We start from the raw sequence: 21,398 nt of genomic DNA, 5'->3' as shown, positions 1-21,398 counted from the left end.
CCATCCTTGATCCTTCTTGAGAATAGTCGGGTAACCTTGTGGTGGTGTCTTTCCGTTCATGACCTCGGAGGATCATGCAGAAGAATTTCATGAAAGTTCTTGAAAAAATTGGTTTTCAAAGGTATTTCTCCTAAATTCCCTTAATTGAATGCTTAGCCTTAATGTTTCTGTAAATCAGTTTTGTGATTTTCGCAATCCCAATTCAAAGACACAGTGTTAAATTGCTTCCGCATTGAGATTCAATCCCTTCAATTGCATAGAGCGAAATGGTAATTTCATATGCATGCAATGAATGGAGTGACTTAAATCTTAATCTACGTAACATGATATCGGTAGATCAATAAGTGTAGCAGGAATGTGGTTATAAGAAAATTAAAAAAAATCAACATTCGAACCGATCAAATAAACACAAATCGATAAAACCATCAGTATTGTTATCATTATCAAGTACACAATAAGAACTGATAGATCAGTAAGACTATCATATGGGGTTATAGAATTGTTAGAATGTCCTCATTTGCTACCTATGGATGCATCCGTAAATCCGTATCTCCGAATTTCCAAGGGTAAAAGATGGAAATTCAACAAAAACTATTCTTACAAAATGTGTGAGTCCCACTACATAATCAAACACATTAGATTGAGGACCTTCCAAATCTCAATCAGTTTATAAGATTTGATTATGGATGGTACAGTGGAGCTCATGTTTAATTACAATTACAGATGGACGTTTAGACAAAAACTAAAGTAATCAGATGGAGTCCACTAACCAAAATGAGATTGATTTATACCCATTCCCCAAGGGAAATGTGACCTTAATTTAAAGATATTCTAAATTTAGGATTTGGGTGAGAGGTCACTTTAAACTCTCCTTCTTCGACCATTAATCGCTTCTTGGTAAGGATACTATGTTCGAATATAACATCTCAAGTTTTCAGTAATGTTAATTTAAGCATCTTAAATTGATTGGATTTATAGTTCTTTAATTTTAATTTTGATGCCAAATTAGAGAAGATAGTTAATTTAAATTGAGTTGATAAGAGAAATTTATATTTAAGTCAAAGGAGGGGAATTGGAGTTTGAAAAGTCGAAGAGTGGGTGTCACAAACCTCTCTCCGCCAATCAAATAAAATTTATAAATCACTGAACAAACTACATATACTAATAGTAGTACAAGCAGCAAGTCTAGGGTCAAACCACAAGGAAGTGTAGAAGATTAGTTTCTCAAAGCTCATTTTTAGTTAAAGTGGTAAAATTGAGGGGGTTAGTGTGGATTGAATAAGACAAATTGCATAAAAGTAAAGTGCAGGAAAATAAAGATAAAAATGTAATTAAAGGAAACGACCTAGGTTAAGGGAATTGGAATTGTTCAATGTAATTTGATCATCGAATGCTTAATGTAATTTTAGTTTCTTAACTATGCCTAGCCCAATTGATTGGACATCCAACCAATGGTCATAATTACCTAATTAGCTAAACATGCTCAAATGAATCCATATTAAACATGATTAACCAGCCACAAAGTTCTAGGGCTTATGCTAGGAATATTTAATTTCCATCGTCTAATTAAACACTCACTATGGTTTTCTCTAGGTTGATAGGAATAGAACAACTCGTTTTAGACAACAAATTGCAAGCCTACTAACCTATCGCTTCTTATGGACAATTTTATGTCACATATTGCTAGATAATCCTAAGCATGCAATTATATCAATCAAGAGATGATATAATTGATTAAGCAAGATAAACAGAGACAATCCCATAGCTAAGATATGAAAATTGCAATTAAATAATACTCCCAAAATTACATTATTCCAAAATCCCCTAAACTAAAAAATTATTAGAACTTGCCTTCCTATGGGGATGGAGAAGACAAATTCCAGCATCTTTCCATTAATTACATGAGAAGAGTGAAGAAAATAGAGAAAAATACAAGTGGAAGAGAGAAAAGTGGAAGAAATCGACTGGAGGCCAAATTGGGGGTTGATTTTCCTGCCCTAAAATGAAGAATTCTTTATATATTAGTTGCGAAGGCGCTGCAGCGCTATTGTGCACGTGTGTTCATCAAAGTACGTAGCACCACGACGCTGCACCAAAATCTGGTGCTTCTAGAAAAAGCGTGTGGCATTGAGCGCTGTGCCTTTAGGGCATTTTCGTCATTTTGCCTCATTTGAAGCCGGAATAGCATTTTTAGCTCCTAATTGCTTCAAATTAATCCTGAATAGTCTATAACGATTAATTATACCTCTTAGTTGTCTGAAATCCAAAAAAATACTAAATAAACACATTAAAACATAGACATGACTTAGAATTAAAAAGAGAAAGATGACTCATTTTTAGTGTTGTCTGAGTTTATTCTTGATTTTCAAGTTTAAGTAGAATATGGATGCACAATTTAATTAGATTTTGGATTTTCTAATTTGAATATGGATGCTTAATTTAATTAGATTATGGAATTTCTAGTAAATTAAAATGTAGAGTTCCTAATTAGATTATAGCATATTCAAAAAGTAAATCTAATTTATCTATTACTCTAATTATAAATTTTCTAATTAATTAAATATGGATTTTCTAATTAGAGAAAATGTCTTATTCAAAACAAAATCTAATCTATCTACTATTTTAATTATTGATTTTCTAATTAATTAAAAAATAAATTTCCTAATGAGATAAACTATCATATTAAAAAAGGAAAACTAATATATTTACTACTTCAGTTATAGAATCCCAAATAATTTAGGATTAGGATTATTCTTCTCTATAAATACAACTACCCACTTCATTTCAAACTATGCACTTCATTTCAAAGGGAGGTTTATTAAAGTGAAAAGTCCCTTGTTACTTTCACATATTTTTTAGCCATCTAGTTCTTCATTTCGCAGTGAAGAAGTTTCTCTTAGAAACTCATAACGATATTTAGTTGTTTGAGAAAGACAACTTCTATTTTTTTCAACAAGTATTCCTAGAAGTTAGACATGACAAGTTATATGAATAAAGTAGTGGAGTGACTCGCAGTTAATGAAGGTTGACTTACTATTGATAATTATATTCGTGAATGTTGACTTACTAATGATAATTATATCCGTGAACACAAAAACATATCTACAACGTGAAGAGTGTAACTGTGGGTCTTTAGTGGTGTAACTCGAATGTTGACTAATTTAATTAAAGAATTTAATTAATTAATCTCGTATCATTGAAACTTTTAATCTGTAGGTCTATTAGGTCTCTTTGCTAGCTCACTAAGGATAAAACAAGTATCATTTAATTTTTTATTAATTTAAATTATTCAAATTAAATGAGGAAATATAAATTAACTGTATGAGATACAATATATGGATACATTATCATACAAAGTTAATTTTGAATGAGAATCAAAATTAACTTTATTATATAAGAGAGATAAATATTTGAATAGGATTCAAATATTAATTATATGAATGAGATTTTTATAAAGTTATAGGTTAAATTATGTGAATGAGATTAGTATTAAAACTATAGGTTATGAGAGAGAATAATATTTGAATATGATTCAAATATAATTAAATATATTATATTTAATTGTTAATTAATTAATATCACTTATTTAATTATATATAAATAAAAGATAACTCCTATTGGGGTTATCTATCCTGGAATGGAAGGAAGTTATAACTTCTCCAATTAATTTCTTCTTCTCTCATAGTTGAGAAGTGTGCAGAGAAGTTGAGTAATAGGTTTTGAAAAGAGCTATGTTCTAAATGTTAAATCGCTCGATTTTATGTTATTCGTTTGCTTTAAATGTAAATTTTATAGGTAAAATAATCCTTGGAGTATTTTGGAGTCATTACAAGAAATTTGGAATAAAAAGGAGCAAAAAGGACCAAGAAATCAACATAATTGAAGAAAGTTAAAATATTTACTAAAATGCTATTGGACGCAACATCACAACCCTCCAACCAGTGTTGAGCAACGCTGAAAGGCAGTAGCATGCTCAATTCAGCCATACAGGGTAGCGTCGAAACGCTACCTAACAACGTCGCAATACTACGGATATTGATGAAAAAATAAAAATCCATGCTTGCGTGCCTTTACACAAGTGAGCGTCGAGCCAGCATCACTCCAGGGTCACAACACTGCGACCAGCCATTAAAATCCAGTTTTTCATGAAATTCATTTTAGAACGAAGGAGAGACCATTTTTTAGGATTCAAAGATCAGTTTTTACGATTTGGAGAGAAATTTCTGTAATTTCTTCAATTCTTGTATCATTTCTTAAAGATTCAATGGATTTCTTCAAGAATCTACCACTTCATTGCTAGGTAATCTTCTTTCTTGGAGAATTTGTTAGGTTAGTAAAGTCTTGAGGCTTTTTCTTGTATTTTCATCTTGTGTAATTGATTGTTCTTGAATGTTCTTGATTTTAATTTCAATATAATCTGTTAGAAATGAGTTGACACCTCAAATTTGTTAGATTTTTGTATGTAAAAGTACATGGCTCTATAGCATAATTGTAATGAAGTTTCAAGAATTAGAAATCTTGAATAAAAATTTAGATTTTTTCCTATTTTCTTGAAAGCATGACTAGTTTAGAATATTCAAATAAATCATTCTTGAATTTCCTCTATAGTATTTCAAGCATGTCATAGCCTAGAAAACCGTAGAATTAATGCAATTTAGGAATTTGATGTGGAATGTCTTTTTGAAGCATTTTAGTACTAAATTAGGGTTAATTAACAGTTTTAGGTCAATTAACTAATTGGGACATCAGGGCATGTCTCTAATGGGTTATGGAACAATCAAATTGCAAGAATTCTTTTATGCTCAAGATCTTTTACATTGAAATCTTAGCAAGAATTCTTTTATGCTCTCTACTATTAGTTTCTTACAAAATTCGTATAATACTAGTTTTAGTTTTACTTTGTTTCTAAAAATTCAACTCCCTCCCCCAAATTGGAATTTAAGAGTCAAGTTTGCTAGTTAAAAGAGGTTCCCTGAGGATCGACCTCGTGCTTCCACTATTACTACGTGTTAGGATTAGTAGTTATACGTGTTCTACAAATTTTATTTGTTTAGGGCTAAGCTTGAAACTAACGACATCATTTTTGGGCCGAACATTGAGGTTAAGATATTATTTGTAAGATCTCCCTTAATTGGCATTCACACAAAAGCTCTCTCTAAAAAGTATTTTATAGAAAAAATTCCTTTTGTAAAAATTGTTCTTCCCTCTTCAAAAGCTTGGATCCCACCATCCGGTACTTGCAAGGGAATAATAAGGTATTACTAGTGGTTGTGACCGCTTAGTTGGTTCTTGATCGAGGAAGAGGTTCGAAGTTTGTGAGAGTTCATATGGGAAGGATTTTCGTTGAAGACAGTCTTCAAGGGTAAGCCTTTAAGTTGTTTATCCTATACTTTTTATGTTTTTTTCTCTTTTTTTCTTGATTTTCCAAAATTGAATTCAATGGCACCAGCATTCGTATGTTTCCGCATTGGAATTTGATTCGTTCAATTGGTATCAGAGCCAAAATGTGTCATTTTTTTCGTTTTGGAATCGAAAAATAGAGAAAGATGGGTTGTTCTCTGTATTATGAATGTTGGATTTTCCAAAATAGATAATTTTGAATTTGACATCTTAGATTGCTGCTTTTTATGAGATCAATTGTAAGGACCTCGTGTTTTGGGCATTTAAATTTAGTAATCGAGTATGTAAGTCCATGTCGTGAGTTTTGCTAAGAGTTGCTGAGGAAGGAGATTAAGAACAGAGTAGATCAAGTGACGACAGAGCAGAATTTGGCATTCTATGTCGCAGCACCAAGCAAAACATTACGGTGCTTTGCGTAGCGTTGCACATTAGAAGCACTAGTGCCTTTCTGCTAGGCAATAGTGCCACGATGCTATCGCTAAGTGCAGTGGTGCACCGTGCTGCGTTGCGAAAAGCTTTGGCCAAAGGTGCAAGGCGTCGTGATGCTCCAAGCGGTTGCACGCGTGTTCTAGTACCTCCAGGATGTGGGTTTGAGCCTAGTGGGATAGTTCCAACAATTTATTTTCTTTTGTTATATTTTTATTTTTTTATTAAGTAATTTTTATATATGATTATAATAATTTAATTAATTTTTAGGGGTTGCAAGTTCGGTCTATTTTGCTATTTAGTTTAAGTTATGCATGTAATGTATGATTAAATTAAAATATATTGCATAATGTATGCCACATAGTTTAAAATCTCACCTTAGGATAAACATGTTCATTCATTATATTTAATATAAATGTTATATTATATGGTTGCATGATTTAATAAGCACGTTGAAGAAATCGAATCCCACAATGGAAGCAAATGATCATTGTGCTTTGATTTTGTTTTAAAATTACAACACTAAAAAGAAGAAACATACATCAACATGTAGTATGTTAAGCATGAAATTTGAGGGAAGAAGAAACATATTGAAGGAGAAATTTTAGACCAACCACAAATTGTCACATCATTTACTAAATTAATGATGAAATTCCAAAATATTAAATTTGGGACCAATTAGGAGTTGACATGTGCCCCAAATTGTGCCACGTGGTTTCATCGTGACCGTTGAATTAGATAAAATTAACTTGGTCCAATTTAATATTATTATTACTTGGGTTAAAGTCCCTAAACGCAAAAATAGGTTGAATTTGACCTAGATGTCAAATCAAACCCAAATCAACTAATTGGGCCCAAGAGCCATACTCATGGATCAACTAAACTCAAATCCAACTTATTGGTCCCAAGAGCCAGATCTATGGGTCAACCAAGCCTAAGTCCATGAAGCCCAGTTGAGAACTCTATAAATAGAGAAGCTCTCGGGATCAACAATTCTACATTCCAAAGAGCCCATAGAGAATTCACCAACAAGTAGAAGACTCTTAAGACTTCTGAAGCTCCTCTTGAAGACAAAAAAACTCTTCCAAGACTTCTACTTTTAAGAACGTCCAGTGCTTTTCTTCTTCAAGTCAAGCACATTCATTCAACCAAGAGAGAATTAGAGGATCAAATGTTAGAGATTGAACCACATCGCATCAACATCAACACCAGCATAAGTTCAAATCCATGAATTAAGTTTCTCTGGAAACCTCGCGCGAACACATACCTTTGGAGAACCATTCTTCAAAATTCTCTAGGTCTTCACAATTCCTCAACGAATCGATCTTTCATGAATAGTATGAAGATGCCACTATCGAATCTTTCCTGCTATTCTGTTGGTAAGGACCAGTTCATGGGAACCAACTTTTTGAAAGAGTAAATGGAATTTGTGGTTTTTGGAGAGCTTTCCAGTATAGATCTCTCTCTGTGAAAAACTTGAGAGATTTCTAAAAGGAGAGAATGAACTACTCAAGGAGAAAATAACTTCTCCCATTTCTACATCAAGTGTATATCAACTCCCACTTCACCCACTTCATATTTAATTAGTTAAATGAAATCAATTTAATTATATTTAATAACTTATCCCCTTCTTTAACGTGTAATGGGAATAACTCTCACTTCACCCACTTCTTATTTAATTAAATTAAATTAAATAATTTAGTTTAATTTTAATTAATTATTAGTTATTGATTCCCTATCAATTATTAAATATCTTGAACCCCTGATGGGTGATGTATTTACTGCATGATTTGTTGATTGTAGACAAATTTCCAACATTAAGGGAGGAATTAAGAGATTGGAAAAAGAAGTTACATGGAATGCATTGTTATTGTCTCATTTAGATCCTCATACAGATCAATGTGAACTTGAAGTTCAGAAAATAATTCATTTACAAAATATAGCAAAGCAAGTATCAGATGTATTTATAGATGCAAAGAAAGTAACTAAGTCATATATACCAGCTGCAAATGTTCCATAAAAAATTAATATCCCAACACAACAAGTTGTCATTAATGAATCTAGAACACGCCAGAAGAGGGTAGACCAGTGGGGTCCAAATATAAAAATCCTTGAAAACGAAAAATAATTGATAATGAAAAAGACTTGGTTGAGGATGTAAATACTCATAAAAAAAATCCTCAACATGACTAGTGAGGAAGGTAAAATACCTAAAGATAATAATGAGATTTCAATAAACTATGTCATGTCAGGAAAAAGATGGAATCGAACTATTGTAATTATTGACAACATTTTTGCATATAATGTTGCTCTTGATATTATATCTGAAAATGAAGATCCTGAACCAAAGTCTATTGAAGAATGTCGACATAGAAAAGATTGGCTTCAGCGGAAAGAATTAATCGAGACAAAATTAAACTCACTTTCAAAACGTCAGGTTTTTGGACCAGTAGTCCGAACACCAGAAGATGTTAAACCTATGGGTATTTGTGAGGAAAAGAAATGAAAATAATGAGATCACAAGATATAAAGCAAGACTAGTTGCATATGGTTTTTCATAAAGACCTGGTATTGATTTTGAGGAGACATATTCTACGACGGTGGATGCAATTATATTAAGATATTTAATTGGTTTGACTGTGTATAAAAATGTGGATATGCATCTTATGGATGTAATCACAACATATTTAAATGGACCTCTTGATAATGATATTTATATAAGAATCCCAGAAGGACTTAAGGTACTTGAAACATGTACATCAAATTTCCAGAAATGGTATTCAATAAAGTTATAGAGACTATATGAATTGAAACAATTAGGACGGATGGGGTACAATCGTTTCAGTGGATATTTATTGAAAGAAGGATATCAAAATAATTCAATATATCTGTGTGTTTTTATAAAGACATCATAATTCAGATTTTCTTTTATAAATGTATATGTTGATGACTTGAATATAATTAGAACTCTTGAAGGGCTTTTAAAGGCAATAAAATATCTTAAGAAAGAATTGGAGATGAAAGAACTTGGAAAAAGAATTGCCTTGGTTTACAAATTGAGCATTTAACAGATGAAATATTTATTCATCAATCAACGTATACATAAATTTTTTTGGAAAGGTTTTATATTGACAAAGCACATCCATTAAATATTCCAATGGAAGTCCATTCATTGGATATAAAGAAAGATATATTTCGACCTCGAGAAGATAATGAAGAACTTCTTCGTCCTGAAATACCATATCTTAGTGCAATTACTGCACTTATGTATCTTGCTAATAATACAAGACCAGATATTGCATTTTCAGTAAATTTCTTAGCAAGATATAATTCTTTTCCAATAAGAAGACATTGGAACAAGATAAAGCATATACTTGGTTATCTCCGAGTAACCATCGATATGGGTTTCTTTATTCAAATAAATCAAATTTTGATCTAGTTAGTTATGCAGATTCTGGATATTTATCTAATCTACACAAAACTAGATCTCAAATAGGTTATCTATTCACATGTGGAGGAACTGCAATATCATGGCGATCGGTGAAACAGATCATAACGATTACTTCCTCAAATCATGTTGAAATTCTTGCAATTTATGAGGTTAGTCGAGAATGTGTATAGCTAAGGTCAATGACTCAGTACATTCGTGAAACGTGTAGCTTGTCTTCTAATAAAAATCTTCCAACAATATTATACAAAGACAACATGACTTGCATAGCCCAAATCAAATGATGATATATTAAAGGAGATAGATCAAGACATATTTCACTGAAGCTTTTCTAAACTTATGCTCTTCAATAAAATGACGACATCACTGTACAAAAAAATTGTTCGAAGGATAACCTGGCAGACTTATTTACAAAGGCATTACCAACCATAACTTTTGAAAAATTGGTGCATGACATTGGAATGCGTCGACTCAGAGATCTTAAATGATGTTTTCATGAGGGGAGTAAATGTATTGTATTCTTTTAGGAGTATATATTTTATGAAATTTGTACTATTTTTTCTTCCTTAGTGTTTTTTCTCATTGGGTTTTTCCTAGTAAGATTTTAATGAGACATATTTCATACATATATAGACATCTAAGGGGGAGTATTATGAATATTATAATAATAAATAGATGTCCATTGTTTAGTATCCCAAAAGTCATGTGTCACCCTTATATTGTCCTTGTGCTTTGAATTATTCATGCTTGGTGTCCATGTAAGTCCACATACTACTTGCCACTTTGTCTATAAATAATGGTATTTGATGGATCTTAAAATCATACATACATTGGTGAGAATTCCATTTCAAAATTCTACTAATTTCATATTATCCCATTCTATAATTTTAGTTATTTTATTTTATATATGTAATATTATTATATTATATTTTCTCCATATCCGTCTTCTTGTCGTGCTCCTCAATTTCACAACAGGAAATACTAGATTTTATTTAACATTTTCCATATGGTATAGTATTGGCGACCATTCCTCTTGCAGACACTGTCTCTAATAACCATTCATAATTTGACATGTCAACAGTATATTAATTTATTATTTATTTATTTCATGAACTACATGATTTTTAAATATTACTATTACATAATTCTTAAATATTAAATGGCAGATTTTCAAAAATAGACAAATAATGGAAACTATTTACACAAAATAGCAAAATTTTAATTTTCTTTGGTAGAAGCTGATAGAAGTCTATTAATGTTTGTCAGTGATAAAAACTGATAGAAGTCTATTACTGATAGCTAATAGAAGTATATCAATGTCTATCAATGTTTATCAATATTTTTCTTTTATTATTTCTATAAATAGTTTGACATTTTTTCTATGTGTGAAAATTTTCTATTTCTTTATCGTGGCAATCAATAGAGATAAAAGTTTCCTTACGACCGTATACAAAAAAAATTTCTCCTACTTTATGTTCTATTTTATTTTTTTATTAAAAAAAGTCACAAAGTTCAAAGTTCTTTTTATTACTATTGTTTAATTTCTTTTGAAATTTCAAAGTATCAAGTTTCAAAAAGATAAATTAAATAAATAGGTAATCAAAGTTTTAGTTATAATTTATTTATATACACCTCTTGTTAATTTCCATTTCCATGATGTTCCCTTATAGTCCAAAAAACATAGTCGTCATGGGTGATATCATATGATTATGGCCAAATCAAAGTTTAGTATTTGCTTTACTTCGTGAATAAGATAATTTCCTACCGCTAATGATGCTGTAATTAATTTCCCTTTCCATTTTTTCATAAAAAATATTCAAAAGAAAAAAAAATCCTTTTCCATTTTTGTCAAAAAAATGTTCGTACTATAATTAAGACTTTAGTTTAGAATTACTGCAACTGCTAAAACAATTAAAAAAAATTAAATGATAAGGTCCATTTCAAAACAATTTGTTTTTTTTCGAAAATAAGTTTAAAAACACTATTTTTACATATTGATTTCTTTGCTTCCTTCAACATCTACTTAAAATTATTAGTAAAATTTTTGACAAATAAATTACGAAAATTTAGATTTTGTAAGAATGAATAAACGGGCTTATAAAAGAAATATGCTATAAATATTCCAAAAGAAGGTATACTCACAGAAAAAGTTGTATTTTTAAATTTTAATCAATCATCAATCCAACCCAAAAGTTAAAATAGATAAGTAATGGAAAATTTTAATATTATATCAACAATCTAATTAGAATGTTTTTAAAATTCATGTCAAGCTGTGGAAACTAACAAAATATGGTTTTTAATAAATTTTTTTTTTGGAGCTTGGCTTTAAGAATTTAAATATTTACTTGATAAAAATTATGGTAGAAAAATTGTGAGAAAACAAATATAATTAAAAAAATAAATAGTTATTAAAACTCAGCCTAGATGAAAGTAAATTATTGTTTGATACATTCATTATCTGGAAAGAGAATAATACTGAATTATTGCGATGTAAGTATAATTACTAAAATAGATCTATATTTTTTTCTATAATCTTTCATTTATTAATGTTAAAAGATAATGACGTTAAAAAATTATGCTTTCAATTCAAATATATGTTTGATTTAACTTGAGCACAACTTAATTAAGACATTATATTATCGATTTAAACAAAGTAAAAATTTGAATCTTCAACTTCATAGGTTGTTATATTAAAAACAAAAAACTTTTGATTTGTTTATTATATATTATTTGTTAAAATGTTGGAAGAAACAACTTCTACAATAATCTTTATTAAAGAAAATTCATGGACAAAAATATATGTGATAGATAAGGTCAATCTTAAATAAATAAAAAAATATATATACCTTTTAAATTTTGATAGTAACATTTTTGTTTTAATTTTAATTTTTAAGAAATAAAATGTCTCAAAATTCTCCTCTTTGGTATGTCAACCTTATCGACATGTCGAGAGATATTACTCGAAATTTAACACCATAGTTATGTTAAGAAAGAATGAGTTTTACCTAATAATTTTTAAAATTGTATGAATTGAATTTAGTAATAGAGAAAAATAAAAGGCATATTGTGCACTTAAAAAATAACAAAATCCAAAAAAGATATGGCAGGAGTCAACCTATTTTATTAGGGGGGAAAAAAAAAAGAGGAGTGATACCTTTGAATGATATTAAAAAAGGTACATTTATGAAAAAATATATTTTAGAGCTTACAGCCTATCATTTCTTTCTAAATGATAAATGAACCATTTTTTTTAATGATATTAATTGGAAAAAATGTGCAGCATAGAAAAAGGAAAAGGGAAGAGAGTGGAAAGAATGGTTTAAAATAATATAAATTATTATTGTAATTATAAAAGATGACTTCACCTGATCATTTCAATATCCTTTTCTCAAGATTATAACTCTGGTTCTTTTCAAATTTAAAATATGAATGTGGATAGAAATATTGAGATATCAATATTTTAAAAATATTTATACAACTATTGACATCGATGAAAATTTTGAAAAAAAATTATGAAAATGGATGAAAATTGTCATAATTAGTTAATAGAACTTTGATTCTGACCTAATAAGATTAGAACATTTTAATCATCATTTCTATAAAATAAGATAATATTTAGATGTGAATCATAATGTTTGTATAAATGTCAATGCAAGAGCAAAAATTTTAAAAAGAAATGGATATATATATATATATATATTTCAATTTCTTTAAAAATAAATGTTTTGGATTGAAAATAAAGCTAAAAATTGAGAAAATTTGAAAACTAGAAATTTTGGCACAATGAAAAAACATCATTCTTCATTGGAAATGATATTGGCATATGAAATTATTCAATTGTCTATAATCAGAATCATAAAATTGAAAAAACTAGAATTGGGCTAACATAGCTAATTTCGACAAAAAAAAAAATCAAAATTTTCTCGAAATTTTGTTGAAATGGGGAAGATTTTTCCTACTTGAAATGGAAAATTCTACCATAATTATGTTGAATTGTAATACTTTTCTTTATTATCCTATTGTATGTATAAAATTATGTTGATTTTTTTCCAAGTAAACTCCCAATATACCATTAAAAAGTGCTTAAATGCATGTTTTGGAGTAATTTTAAAATTGTTAAAATAACTTTTGTCACTTTAAAGTTATTTTGAATATGCCTTTAATCATGCAAAATTAATTTAATAATTATTTCCACAAATAAATGAATTTGAAATAATTTTGAAAATGACAAAAATTATTTTGACAATTTAGAATCACTCTCAAATATGGTTCCTAAATTTGAAGGAATTACAAGACAATTTGAACTATAAACTTAGTGCCTGCTAACATATATAAATGCTAATTAAGTTATGTTCTCTTTGGCCGTGAATATTTTATTATTATTTTTTAAAATTTTTTTTGCAAATGAATGTATTAAAGAGTGATTTTACATTGATTCATTAATGACACCTTTCAAATTTCAAGAAAATCAATTTCATACCTAATTTTTGAAGAAAGAAAATTCCAAACCTACCATTTTAAGCTTTTCTTTTCTTCTTTTAACCAAATAAGATCATATATTATAATAAAAGTCGTGAAACATTGGAGACAAGGATAAAGTTTTGTAGATCACACTCACATCTAAAAGCTAGGCATGTAGAAAATTAGAAGTCCACGAAAGTGAGACAACAAAAAAGGCAACTGGTGAGCCGTCCTATTCTAATAAACAATTAGATATAAATTACAAAACCTTCATATGTCTAATAAATTATTTAATTCAAGGAGTTTCTCAATTATACATTTATGTCTAGATTTGTAATTCTACATGGTAGTGATGTATCCTAATAATTTTGTCAATCAATTCCAATTTCCCTACAAATAATCCCTCAAAGTAAGCCATTGACGACCACAATCAATATGACTTCTAAACAATCTCCTTCCCATGTCTTCCTAGTGTGTTATCCCGGCCAAGGACATATCAATCCCACTCTCAGACTAGCCAAGAAACTCGCCGCCGACGGCCTTCTCGTCACCATTTCCACGGCGGCGTTTTACGGTCAAACACTGCAGAAAGCCGGAGGTATCCGCGGCGGCGGCGACCAACCTACTTCCGTCGGTAATGGCTTCATCAGATTCGAATTTTTCGAAGATGGCCTCGGAGAGATTAATCTCAAGGACATAAACTTGGACCGCGTCGTCGCCCAGCTCGAGCTCTCCGGCCGGCCATCGCTTACCGATCTGATTAAGAACCAAACCGCCAAAAACCGCCCGGTTTCTTGCCTGATTTTAAACCCCTTTTTGCCATGGACTTACGAAGTTGCAGAGGAGCTTCAAATCCCCTGTGCCATTCTCTGGGTTCAATCTTGCGCTGTGTTCTCAATTTACTATCATTATTTCCACAATTTCTCCTCGTTTCCTTCTGAAATCGAACCCAAAGTCGATGTTCAGCTCCCGATTTTGCCGCTTTTGAAGAACGATGAAATCCCAAGCTTCTTGCATCCCAATAACATCTATGGTATTTTGGGAAAAACTCTGTCAACCCAAATTGGTAAATTATCAATACCCTTTTGTATTTTGATGGATACTTTCGAAGAACTCGAGAAGGAAATCATCAATTACATGTCGAAAACCATTCCAATAAAACCCATTGGCCCATTGTTCTTAAACTCCCAAAAGTTAGAAACAGAGATCTCTGTCGACTGCCTAAAACCAGAGGATTGTATGGAGTGGCTAAACTCGAAGCCCCCACAATCCGTCGTCTACGTTTCATTTGGAAGCATCGTTTACTTGAAACAAGAGCAAATCGATGAGATTGCTTATGGGCTTTGCAATTCAGGGTTCTCATTTTTATGGGTCCTGAAACCGCCGTCTGAATTTTTCGATCTAAAACGCCATATTTTGCCAGCAGAGGTTCTGGAAAAAACAGGGGAGAGGGGGAAAATAGTGCAATGGAGCTCACAAGAGCGGGTTTTATCACATGAATCTGTTGGGTGCTTTTTGACGCACTGTGGGTGGAATTCATCGGTGGAAGCCGTCGCCAACGGTGTTCCGGTGGTGGCGTTCCCGCATTGGGGGGATCAAGTGACGAACGCCAAGTTTCTGGTGGAGGATTATGGAGTTGGAGTGAGGCTGTCGCGTGGAGCAGAGGCAAGTGAGTTGATTACGAGGGATGAAATTGAGAGATGTTTGACGGAGGTGATGATCAGCGGCGGTGGAGAGAGGAAATTGAGGCAAAATGCTTTGAAATGGAAGAAGGCGGCAGCGGCGGCTGTGGTGGACGGCGGCTCCTCTGCCCGTAACTTCGAAGAATTTGTTGATGAGATTAGACAGAGATGTTCGAGAGGTGAGCTTTAGTAAAATGTCACACTAAACTCTTGTTTGTGTGATGAGATCATAAATCACATTGTACCAAATTGTCATAAAGTTGGTGGTCATAAATCACGAGATTTATTTATGTACTTTTAAAAGTGAGTTAATATCCTTTTCAGTTGGTGTGAAATAGAATTTTAAACTTTAAAGATACATTTTAACTGAAAATGATTTCAAATCTTAAGATTTTAAAAGGTCAAAATGATTTCCAATTCTTATTTACGTTTGGAACTAAATTCATTTGAAATAATTTTATTTTATTTTATTTTTATTGTTCTGATACTCACTAGAAATGAGAAGGAAAGGTCTCATTTACTCTTTTTGTCCTTATACATTATAATAATAAATTATTTTATTATGAACTATAAAACATTTTTTTATATACTATGAAAAAAAAAAAGAGTCTATTTTGCAATCATAGTATTAAATTTCTATCAATATATTCATATTTTCATTGATATTTTCATATTTCTATAGGTTCGATATTGGCATGAGAGATCAATTGATATTTCTATTATATCGTAATCTACGAACACATAAAATAAGCATCACAATGTCATTAATATAAATATTAGACATGTTCACTCATTTAAAATAATAGAATGTTTAATTATTAATTTAAATTTATTTTTTGAATTTTTTCTTTCTATAATTTTTCAAAAATATTCATCGAAATTGATATTTTATCAATATTTTCATCAAAATTTCTATAAAAAGTAGGATTTTGATATTTCTATCAACATTCCTATTTTAAACCTGACTGCAAGTTGTTTTTATTCCTTGAAAAAGCAACCTAAATTATGGTTTTCCATTAAAAAAATCCCAATATCAATTTTAAATCTCCTCGATATCTTTGATAAAACTGAGAAGAAAAAAAGAAACTTCCATTGGCGATACTCTGTCATATTTTAGATTCTTTTTTCTTGATTTTTTTTTTTAATTTTGTGCGTAGATTATGTTTACACTATTTTTTTTTTTTTTTTTTTTTAGTAATTGTTTACACTAGATTAGATGAGTTTAGTTTGAAGTGATGTAAATAGAGGAATGTTGAAACATGAGAGTAAAATTGGAAACAAATTTTTGGAGAAAGTTAAAAAATATAGTTGATTTTTGAAATAATGACAAAAATGGGATATATGGAAAACAATTTTTAAACATAGGTGGGAATGGAAAGTATCGACAAAAATATGGTAGATGGGGAAGGGAAATCGTGTACCCGGTACACGATTAAGCTTTAATCCAATTAGCACCATGTCAGCAACGGTGGTGTGGTCAACCACGTACTCATGGATCGGGTCTACGATTACTTTTTTTTTTTGAATTAATTATATATTTAATTGTGAATTATATATATATATTTTTTTTCTTTTTTTAATCCATTTAACTGATTATTTTCTAATTTTTAAGTAATCCTCAATTTTAATCAATAAAAAAAATTGTGACTTCACTAAGTAGTAATCTCTACAAATGTTTGGTCACACATTGAACCCAACTCTGGTAAATTGTGTTGTGAATATTATTGTACTTCTTCAATAAATTTATTCTGTACGATGAAAATAATTAATATTAAACAATATTCATATCATATATTTGGGAAATGTCTGATTTAAATCTCTTACCATGCAGTGATAGTAAGTGTCGTCAGGTGTGATAAATCACCTCGTGATTGAATCGTACCAGGAAAAGTAGTTGTCTTATATGTATTTGTTATTTCTCCCTGTGCACAACGATCATATCGTGCATGCTAGTAGGATATATATTCTGCCTGAATTCAACGCCAGTCTTGGTCATGCTTACCTCTCAAATCAATCTGGTGTAGTTTCGGGAATGTATAGCACAACGAAGGTACCATTGGTCATAGACCGAACTATCTCAGCGCATGATCTGGATAATGTCACTCTACTATATGGAAGCATATAAGAGAGCTAACGGTCAACCAAATGTCTGACCATCACGACAGTAATCAGATAATGATTACTAAATATCTTGCGTGTATGACGTTCAATTAATCTGGCAAAAAAAGAAGATAATTATACATCTAATTAATTTGACCAAATATTTTAAATATTCATTTATATATACATTTGTTATCTGATTGTGCATCAGTCTATCAAATATTTTTCGGTATACTAGCAACATATTTGTTGACTGTTTAGAGGCAACTAATACATCACTCCATCTAAAATTATAAAACATACAATTAATTTATATTCTTACATAAAATGATAACGAAATAAATATATAAATGAAATAATACATGTCACTAAGTGGATGATGACCTGGAGCCTGTAACTGGGCTTGTGGTGCTATAATTAGAAATCTATCATAAGTCTATACTTGTAATAGTTCAGGGACCCCGCTATTTCCAACGCTTGTGCAATGGTAGCCCAAAAAAGTTCTCTATAAAGCCATGCAAGACAGAAACTACCCCACGAGTACGTACCAACATGCTCGAAATCAAACAGTCACGACAAGAATTTTGGCCTTTAATGTCGGTTGAAAAAAGTGAAATCGGATGTATAATGTTGGTTTTGTTTTTTTTTTTAAAAGCGGATCTTTAATGTGGTTTTAAACCGACATTGTAAGGGTACCTTTAATGTCGGTTTTAAACCGACATTAAAGACCCACTTAATTTTTTCCTCTTCACTCTCCCCCTATTTTCTTTTTCCTCTCATTCTCACACTTCCCTCTTCAGATCCTCTTCTTTCTCACTTCTCTCTTCCAAACCCTTGCCCAATGGGTAGCGTAACCCGCGCCGCTGTGCAACCCGTGTAGGTTTGTCGTGGTATAGATCTGGCTTCCGTGCAGGTCTGTTCGTCATACAACCCACGCCGTCGCACCCAGTCGTCCGGATCTGAAGTCCAGATCTGAAGTCACCCGAATCCATGTGTCATCGTTCGTCGTTCGATCTGAAGTCCAAATCTGAAGATCTGAAGTTCGCCGTTCGTCGTTCGTTCATATCAATATGCTCTTCTTCTCTTTCCTCTCTTAAACTCACAACAATTTTTGTTCTTATGTTACGCCTCTCAACTATTTGTATAAATGTCTCAATGTTACGCCTCTCAACTTTCCTCTCAGTGCTACACGATCGTGTAGATATGCATAGGCGCGAGACAATCGTGTAGGAAGACGCTGGACGATCGTGTAGGTGGGCACTGGATGATCATCGTTCGTGTAGGCGGGCATTGGACGATCGCATAGCAGATGTGTGGGCATGAAGCGATAGACTACACGATGGCGCTACGCGATGGGCATGAGTGCTAGACGATAACCGTGCTGCGGTAGACGATGAGTAGACGCGTTGATCTATGCGCCGCCGTTCGTCATTCGATCTGAAGTCCAGATCTGAAGATTTAAAGTTCGCTGTTCGTCGTTTGTCCAGTTTAGTATGCTCTTCTTCTCTTTCCTCTCTTAAACTCACAGCAATTTTTGTTTTTATGTTACGCTTTTCAAATGTTTGTGTAAATGTCTCAATGAAAGCCAGCTGCGGTTTCACTTCAATATGTCTCTCTGCTCCTAGATTTAGGCTTACTTTTTATATGTCTATGGCCTTTGAAATTCGATTTGATTAATGGTTTTGTTGTATATGATACATTTGTTAAAGTATTGGCAAGAGGCGTTGCCAAGAGTTTCCCCTGTGTTGGGTATGCGTGAGCAAGAGCAGTGAAAGTGAAATATTGAGCGTAAGACGCTGGGTAGACGATCGTGTAGCAAATGGGTAGCGCTATATAATGAGGTAGGTAATCGTGTAGGCGGGCGTTAGACGATCGTGTAGCAATACAGAGAGCTAAACGATGAGGTAGACGATCGTATAGCAGATGCGTGGAGCTAAGCAATGCGCTAGACGATCGTGTAGATATGCGCGGGCGCTGGACGATCGTATAGCAGATGCACGGGCGCTGGATGATTGTGTAGGCGGGCACTGGACGATCGTATAGCAGATACACATCCGCTAAGCGATAGACTACATGATGGCGTAACGCGATGGGCATGAGCGCTAGACGATAGTTGTGCTGCGAGACGATGAGCAGACACACTACATGATAGGCGGAATGCTAAGCAATAGGCGATGATGTTAAGCGATAGGCGAATGCATTAGACGATAGGTGTCAATGCTAAACGATGGGCACGATAGCTAAATGATAGCCTATTCGCGAGATCATTTACTAAATGATTGAGCTGCACAATGGGCCGCTGGAGCTAAGCGATAGATGCAGGAACTAAACGATTGATTGGCTTGAGAACATGTGCATTATGCTAATTAAATACACTAAAAGAATGTTTGACTCACAGTTTTAATAAGTTTTAGTTGATTACTCCAGTTTTAAAAAGAAGATTCTCTCATTTATTCAACTATTGAGTTTTCTTGTTTTGCAGGTGCAACAAAGGAGTAAAGATTTGATATCGCAACCTCTTCATGCTTTTTCTTGGGAAACTCTAATAAAGAATTTTGCCTTGAATGTACCATTTATACACATTCCCAATAAACACGGTTAGTTGAATATGAATTTTGATCACATTTTCACTTTCAATCCTTTGTCTTAAACCTTTTTTGTTTGTGATCCTTTAAACAACAGTGGTCAGACAAAGATGCCTATAACTAGACACTGCTGAAGCTATGGGTGGTCTGTTCAAGAAGAATTATGAAGGGATCCATACTTACCAAGTGGAGAGGGACAGTAAACTCATAATGTTTGTAAAATCATAATGTTTGTATTACTTGTAATTTGTGTTTTCAAGGGATGAATTATTGTACGGCCTTTTAAATTATAATTTTATAGCAAAATTTGTGAATTAAATGTAATAGATTTACAATCCATACATAAATAATATGTCATAGCCACAACGTTCGATGATGATGTGTCATGTTATACTTTTTGACCAAAAAAATGAGTTTGGCAATGGAATTAAAAAAAACAGACAGATTCGGACTTCAATGTCGGTTAAGAATTAAAAAAAAGCTTTAATGTTGGTTGCAATCGACATTAAAGACCTTTAATGTCGGTTGGAAATTTCACTAAAGACCTTTAATGTTGATTGCAACCGACATTGAAGGCTATGTTATTGAAGCCCTTTAACGTCGGTTTAAAACTGATATTAAAGGCAACCGACATTAAAAGGCTTTAATAACACTATCTTTAATGTCGGTTGTCAACCGACATTAAAACTCGAATTTCTTCTAGTGAGTAGCGAGAGAAACATGAGATGTACTCGAGTGTTTGACTTGTTAGCAAACAAAAAATCCTCCGATAAGCTGCATAATGTATGCTCGTGGTGTACCCAGTAGAAACACGAGTTTAAGAACCACTAAGTCGTGTACCCGATACAAGACTTAAAGGTAATTGTGGACCCCATCCACGACTACCTAGTCAACACTGCATGACTGTCCATGTGGCAATCTGCACGTGCCAGGTCACAGGTAATCGTAAATCGTGTATCGGGTACATGATTTAGTGGTAATCGTATACCACTAAATATTTTTGACAATATTTTCTACTCAACTATATTTTTGTTAATAATTATTAAAATAACATTATTAAAAAAATTCCAAATTTTAAAAGACTTAAATCTTGGAAAAGCCAAAATATTTTTGGAAAAAACAAGATTTGAAATCAGCAATTACTTGAAATTATTTGATTTTCTTTGGTAAAAAAGTAAATTCTTTTTAAATCATAATGGATTTGAAATCTTTCAAAATTCTAAGGTTTCAAACAGGGGAAAATAATATCCATAAGTCTACAAGCTTTCCATCTGGTATCTAAAAAGTCCTTCATTT

At 31.9% G+C, this 21,398-nt stretch overlaps 1 pseudogene across 1 annotated transcript; it reads left to right on the top strand.

Annotated features, from left to right (window-relative positions):
• The first annotated feature begins 14,085 nt into the window (after positions 1–14,085).
• Positions 14,086–15,752, top strand: LOC120077169 (gallate 1-beta-glucosyltransferase 84A24 pseudogene; annotated as a pseudogene). Its single transcript, XR_016529576.1, has one exon. The product of XR_016529576.1 is annotated as a gallate 1-beta-glucosyltransferase 84A24 pseudogene (transcript).
• The last annotated feature ends 5,646 nt before the right edge of the window (positions 15,753–21,398 follow it).

The sequence above is a fragment of the Benincasa hispida genome, chromosome 5, assembly GCF_027475165.1.
Source record: "Benincasa hispida cultivar pf3 chromosome 5, pf3_genome.v1.1, whole genome shotgun sequence".
Taxonomy (NCBI): domain Eukaryota; kingdom Viridiplantae; phylum Streptophyta; class Magnoliopsida; order Cucurbitales; family Cucurbitaceae; genus Benincasa; species Benincasa hispida.
The sequence above is the reverse complement of the archived record's forward strand: the minus strand, read 5'-3'. Positions and strand labels throughout refer to the sequence as shown.